We start from the raw sequence: 6,937 nt of genomic DNA, 5'->3' as shown, positions 1-6,937 counted from the left end.
AGCCAGGCTCAGGGGTTTCATACTGGAGCTAGGCTTTCAAAGTAGGCTTTAAAGCCAGGCTCAGGGGCTTCATACTGGAGCTAGGCTTTCAAAGTAGGCTTTAAAGCCATGCTCTGGGGCTTCATACTGGAGCTAGGCTTTCAAAGTAGGCTTTAAAGCCAGGCTCAGGGGCTTCATACTGGAGCTAGGCTTTCAAAGTAGGCTTTAAAGCCAGGCTCAGGGGCTTCATACCAGAGCTAGGCTTTCAAAGTAGGCTTTAAAGCCAGGCTCAGGGGCTTCGGAGTAGAGCTAGGCTTTCAAAGTAGGCTTTAAAGCCAGGCTCAGGGGCTTCGGAGTAGAGCTAGGCTTTCAAAGTAGGCTTTAAAGCCAGGCTCAGGGGCTTCATACTGGAGCTAGGCTTTCAAAGTAGGCTTTAAAGCGAGGCTCAGGGGCTTCATACTGGAGCTGGGCTTTCAAAGTAGGCTTTAAAGCCAGGCTCAGGGGCTTCGGAGTAGAGCTAGGCTTTCAAAGTAGGCTTTAAAGCCAGGCTCAGGGGCTTCATACTGGAGCTAGGCTTTCAAAGTAGGCTTTAAAGTCAGGCTCAGGGGCTTCATACTGGAGCTAGGCTTTCAAAGTAGGCTTTAAAGCCAGGCTCAGGGGCTTCAGAGTAGAGCTAGGCTTTAAAAGTAGGCTTTAAAGCCAGGCTCAGGGGCTTCATACTAGAGCTAGGCTTCCAAAGTAGGCTTTAAAGCCAGGTTCAGGGGCTTCAGAGTAGGGTTTCATACTGGAGCTAGGCTTTCAAAGTAGGCTTTAAAGCCAGGCTCAGGGGCTTCATACTGGAGCTAAGCTTCCAAAGTAGGCTTTAAAGCCAGGCTCAGGGGCTTCGGAGTAGAGCTAGGCTTTCAAAGTAGGCTTTAAAGCCAGGCTCAGGGGCTTCATACTGGAGCTAGGCTTTCAAAGTAGGCTTTAAAGTCAGGCTCAGGGGCTTCATATTGGAGCTAGGCTTTCAAAGTAGGCTTTAAAGCCAGGCTCAGGGGCTTCATACTGGAGCTAGGCTTTCAAAGTAGGCTTTAAAGTCAGACTCAGGGGCTTCATACTGGAGCTAGGCTTTCAAAGTAGGCTTTAAAGCCAGGCTCAGGGGCTGCGGAGTAGAGCTAGGCTTTCAAAGTAGGCTTTAAAGCCAGGCTCAGGGGCTTCATACTCGAGCTAGGCTTTCAAAGTAGGCTTTAAAGCCAGGCTAAGGGGCTTCGGAGTAGAGCTAGGCTTTCAAAGTAGGCTTTAAAGCCAGGCTCAGGGGCTTCATACTGGAGCTAGGCTTTCAAAGAAGGCTTTAAAGCCAGGCTCAGGGGATTCATACTGGAGCTAGGCTTTCAAAGTAGGCTTTAAAGCCAGGCTCAGGGGCTTTTGAGTAGAGCTAGGCTTTCAAAGTAGGCTTTAAAGCCAGGCTCAGGGGCTTCATACTTAAGCTAGGCTTTCAAAGTAGGCTTTAAAGCCAGGCTCAGGGGCTTCATACTGGAGCTAGGCTTTCAAAGTAGGCTTTAAAGCCAGGCTCAGGGGCTTCGGAGTAGAGCTAGGCTTTCAAAGTAGGCTTTAAAGCCAGGCTCAGGGGCTTCATACTGGAGCTAGGCTTTCAAAGTAGCCTTTAAAGTCAGGCTCAGGGGCTTCATACTGGAGCTAGGCTTTCAAAGTAGGCTTTAAAGCCAGGCTCAGGGGCTTCATACTGGAGCTAGGCTTTCAAAGTAGGCTTTAAAGTCAGGCTCAAGGGCTTCATACTGGAGCTAGGCTTTCAAAGTAGGCTTTAAAGCCAGGCTCAGGGGCTTCGGAGTAGAGCTAGGCTTTCAAAGTAGGCTTTAAAGCCAGGCTCAGGGGCTTCATACTGGAGCTAGGCTTTCAAAGTAGGCTTTAAAGCCAGGCTCAGGGGCTTCGGAGTAGAGCTAGGCTTTCAAAGTAGGCTTTAAAGCCAGGCTCAGGGGCTTCATACTGGAGCTAGGCTTCCAAAGTAGGCTTTAAAGCCAGGCTCAGGGGCTTCGGAGTAGAGCTAGGCTTTCAAAGTAGGCTTTAAAGCCAGGTTCAGGGGCTTCATACTGGAGCTAGGCTTTCAAAGTAGGCTTTAAAGTCAGGATCAGGGGCTTCATACTGGAGCTAGGCTTTCAAAGTAGGCTTTAAAGCCAGGCTCAGGGTCTTCATACTGGAGCTAGGCTTTCAAAGTAGGCTTTAAAGTCAGGCTCAGGGGCTTCATACTGGAGCTAGGCTTTCAAAGTAGGCTTTAAAGCCAGCCTCAGGGGCTTCATACTGGAGCTAGGCTTTCAAAGAAGGCTTTAAAGCCAGGCTCAGGGGCTTCATACTGGAGCTGGGCTTTCAAAGTAGGCTTTAAAGCCAGGCTCAGGGGCTTCGGAGTAGAGCTAGGCTTTCAAAGTAGGCTTTAAAGCCAGGCTCAGGGGCTTCGGAGTAGAGCTAGGCTTTCAAAGTAGGCTTTAAAGCCAGGCTCAGGGGCTTCATACTGGAGCTAGGCTTTCAAAGTAGGCTTTAAAGTCAGGCTCAGGGGCTTCATACTAGAGCTAGGCTTTCAAAGTAGGCTTTAAAGCCAGGCTCAGGGTCTTCATACTGGAGCTAGGCTTTCAAAGTAGGCTTTAAAGTCAGGCTCAGGGGCTTCATACTGGAGCTAGGCTTTCAAAGTAGGCTTTAAAGCCAGCCTCAGGGGCTTCATACTGGAGCTAGGCTTTCAAAGAAGGCTTTAAAGCCAGGCTCAGGGGCTTCGGAGTAGAGCTAGGCTTTCAAAGTAGGCTTTAAAGCCAGGCTCAGGGGCTTCGGAGTAGAGCTAGGCTTTCAAAGTAGGCTTTAAAGCCAGGCTCAGGGGCTTCATACAAGAGCTAGGCTTCCAAAGTAGGCTTTAAAGCCAGGTTCAGGGGCTTCAGAGTAGGGTTTCATACTGGAGCTAGGCTTTCAAAGTAGGCTTTAAAGCCAGGCTCAGGGGCTTCATACTGGAGCTAAGCTTCCAAAGTAGGCTTTAAAGCCAGGCTCAGGGGCTTCGGAGTAGAGCTAGTTTTCAAAGTAGGCTTTAAAGCCAGGCTCAGGGGCTTCATACTGGAGCTAGGCTTTCAAAGTAGGCTTTAAAGTCAGGATCAGGGGCTTCATACTGGAGCTAGGCTTTCAAAGTAGGCTTTAAAGCCAGGCTCAGGGGCTTCATACTGGAGCTAGGCTTTCAAAGTAGGCTTTAAAGTCAGGCTCAGGGGCTTCATACTGGAGCTAGGCTTTCAAAGTAGGCTTTAAAGCCAGCCTCAGGGGCTTCATACTGGAGCTAGGCTTTCAAAGAAGGCTTTAAAGCCAGGCTCAGGGGCTTCATACTGGAGCTGGGCTTTCAAAGTAGGCTTTAAAGCCAGGCTCAGGGGCTTCGGAGTAGAGCTAGGTTTTCAAAGTAGGCTTTAAAGCCAGGCTCAGGGGCTTCGGAGTAGAGCTAGGCTTTCAAAGTAGGCTTTAAAGCCAGGCTCAGGGGCTTCATACTGGAGCTAGGCTTTCAAAGTAGGCTTTAAAGCCAGGCTCAGGGGCTTCATACTGGAGCTGGGCTTTCAAAGTAGGCTTTAAAGCCAGGCTAAGGGGCTTCGGAGTAGAGCTAGGCTTTCAAAGTAGGCTTTAAAGCCAGGCTCAGGGGCTTCATACTGGAGCTAGGCTTTCAAAGAAGGCTTTAAAGCCAGGCTCAGGGGCTTCATATTGGAGCTAGGCTTTCAAAGTAGGCTTTAAAGCCAGGCTCAGGGGCTTTTGAGTAGAGCTAGGCTTTCAAAGTAGGCTTTAAAGCCAGGCTCAGGGGCTTCATACTGGAGCTAGGCTTTCAAAGTAGGCTTTAAAGCCAGGCTCAGGGGCTTCATACTGGAGCTAGGCTTTCAAAGTAGGCTTTAAAGCCAGGCTAAGGGGCTTCGGAGTAGAGCTAGGCTTTCAAAGTAGGCTTTAAAGCCAGGCTCAGGGGCTTCATACTGGAGCTAGGCTTTCAAAGAAGTCTTTAAAGCCAGGCTCAGGGGCTTCATACTGGAGCTAGGCTTCCAAAGTAGGCTTTAAAGCCAGGCTCAGGGGCTTCGGAGTAGAGCTAGGCTTTCAAAGTAGGCTTTAAAGCCAGGCTCAGGGGCTTCATACTGGAGCTAGGCTTTCAAAGTAGGCTTTGAAGGCAGGCTCAGGGGCTTCGGGGTAGAGCTAGGCTTTCAAAGTAGGCTTTAAAGCCAGGCTCAGGGGCTTCATACTGGAGCTAGGCTTTCAAAGTAGGCTTTAAAGCCAGGCTCAGGGGCTTCGGAGTAGAGCTAGGCTTTCAAAGTAGGCTTTAAAGCCAGGCTCAGGGGCTTCATACTGGAGCTAGGCTTTCAAAGTAGGCTTTAAAGCGAGGCTCAGGGGCTTCATACTGGAGCTAGGCTTCCAAAGTAGGCTTTAAAGCCAGGTTCAGGGGCTTCAGAGTAGGGTTTCATACTGGAGCTAGGCTTTCAAAGTAGGCTTTAAAGCCAGGCTCAGGGGCTTCATACTGGAGCTAAGCTTCCAAAGTAGGCTTTAAAGCCAGGCTCAGGGGCTTCGGAGTAGAGCTAGGCTTTCAAAGTAGGCTTTAAAGCCAGGCTCAGGGGCTTCATACTGGAGCTAGGCTTTCAAAGAAGGCTTTAAAGCCAGGCTCAGGGGATTCATACTGGAGCTAGGCTTCCAAAGTAGGCTTTAAAGCCAGGTTCAGGGGCTTCATAGTACGGTTTCATACTGGAGCTAGGCTTTCAAAGTAGGCTTTAAAGCCAGGCTCAGGGGCTTCGGAGTAGAGCTAGGCTTTCAAAGTAGGCTTTAAAGCCAGGCTCAGGGGCTTCGGAGTAGAGCTAGGCTTTCAAAGTAGGCTTTAAAGCCAGGCTCAGGGGCTTCATACTGGAGCTAGGCTTTCAAAGAAGGCTTTAAAGCCAGGCTCAGGGGCTTCATACTGGAGCTAGGCTTTCAAAGTAGGCTTTAAAGCCAGGCTCAGGGGCTTCATACTGGAGCTAGGCTTTCAAAGTAGCCTTTAAAGCCAGGCTCAGGGGCTTCAGAGTAGAGCTAGGCTTTCAAAGTAGGCTTTAAAGCTTGGCTCAGGGGCTTCATACTAGAGCTAGGCTTCCAAAGTAGGGTTTAAAGCCAGGTTCAGGGGCTCCAGAGTAGGGTTTCATACTGGAGCTAGGCTTTCAACGTAGGCTTTAAAGCCAGGCTCAGGGGCTTCATACTGGAGCTAGGCTTTCAAAGTAGGCTTTAAAGCCAGGCTCAGGGGGTTCGGAGTAGAGCTAGGCTTTCAAAGTAGGCTTTAAAGCCAGGCTCAGGGGCTTCATACTGGAGCTAGGCTTTCAAAGTAGGCTTTAAAGCCAGGCTCAGGGGCTGCGGAGTAGAGCTAGGCTTTCAAAGTAGGCTTTAAAGCCAGGCTCAGGGGCTTCATACTGGAGCTGGGCTTTCAAAGTAGGCTTTAAAGTCAGGCTCAGGGGCTTCATACTGGAGCTAGGCTTTCAAAGTAGGCTTTAAAGCCAGGCTCAGGGGCTGCGGAGTAGAGCTAGGCTTTCAAAGTAGGCTTTAAAGCCAGGCTCAGGGGCTTCATACTGGAGCTAGGCTTTCAAAGTAGGCTTTAAAGCCAGGCTCAGGGTCTTCGGAGTAGAGCTAGGCTTTCAAAGTAGGCTTTAAAGCCAGGCTCAGGGGCTTCATACTGGAGCTAGGCTTTCAAAGAAGGCTTTAAAGCCAGGCTCAGGGGCTTCATACTGGAGCTAGGCTTTCAAAGTAGGCTTTAAAGCCAGGCTCAGGGGCTTTTGAGTAGAGCTAGGCTTTCAAAGTAGGCTTTAAAGCCAGGCTCAGGGGCTTCATACTGGAGCTAGGCTTTCAAAGTAGGCTTTAAAGCCAGGCTCAGGGGCTTCATACTGGAGCTAGGCTTCCAAAGTAGGCTTTAAAGCCAGGCTCAGGGGCTTCGGAGTAGAGCTAGGCTTTCAAAGTAGGCTTTAAAGCCAGGCTCAGGGGCTTCATACTGGAGCTAGGCTTTCAAAGTAGGCTTTAAAGGCAGGCTCAGGGGCTTCGGGGAAGAGCTAGGCTTTCAAAGTAGGCTTTAAAGCCAGGCTCAGGGGCTTCATACTGGAGCTAAGCTTCCAAAGTAGGCTTTAAAGCCAGGCTCAGGGGCTTCGGAGTAGAGCTAGGCTTTCAAAGTAGGCTTTAAAGCCAGGCTCAGGGGCTTCATACTGGAGCTAGGCTTTCAAAGTAGGCTTTAAAGCCAGGCTAAGGGGCTTCGGAGTAGAGCTAGGCTTTGAAAGTAGGCTTTAAAGCCAGGCTCAGGGGCTTCATACTGGAGCTAGGCTTTCAAAGAAGGCTTTAAAGCCAGGCTCAGGGGCTTCATACTGGAGCTAGGCTTCCAAAGTAGGCTTTAAAGCCAGGCTCAGGGGCTTCGGAGTAGAGCTAGGCTTTCAAAGTAGGCTTTAAAGCCAGGCTCAGGGGCTTCATACTGGAGCTAGGCTTTCAAAGTAGGCTTTAAAGGCAGGCTCAGGGGCTTCGGGGTATAGCTAGGCTTTCAAAGTAGGCTTTAAAGCCAGGCTCAGGGGCTTCATACTGGAGCTAGGCTTTCAAAGTAGGCTTTAAAGCCAGGCTCAGGGGCTTCATATTGGAGCTAGGCTTCCAAAGAAGGCTTTAAAGCCAGGCTCAGGGGCTTCAGAGTAGGGTTTCATACTGGAGCTAGGCTTTCAAAGTAGGCTTTAAAGCCAGGCTCAGGGGTTTCATACTGGAGCTAGGCTTTCAAAGTAGGCTTTAAAGCCAGGCTCAGGGGCTTCATACTGGAGCTAGGCTTTCAAAGTAGGCTTTAAAGCCATGCTCAGGGGCTTCATACTGGAGCTAGGCTTTCAAAGTAGGCTTTAAAGCCAGGCTCAGGGGCTTCGGAGTAGAGCTAGGCTTTCAAAGTAGGCTTTAAAGCCAGGCTCAGGGGCTTCATACCAGAGCTAGGCTTTCAAAGTAGGCT

Source organism: Syngnathus floridae, chromosome 22, assembly GCF_059516105.1.
Source record: "Syngnathus floridae isolate MCC-2025c chromosome 22, RoL_Sflo_1.0, whole genome shotgun sequence".
In the NCBI taxonomy this organism is placed as follows: domain Eukaryota; kingdom Metazoa; phylum Chordata; class Actinopteri; order Syngnathiformes; family Syngnathidae; genus Syngnathus; species Syngnathus floridae.
This window is presented reverse-complemented; position numbering follows the sequence as displayed.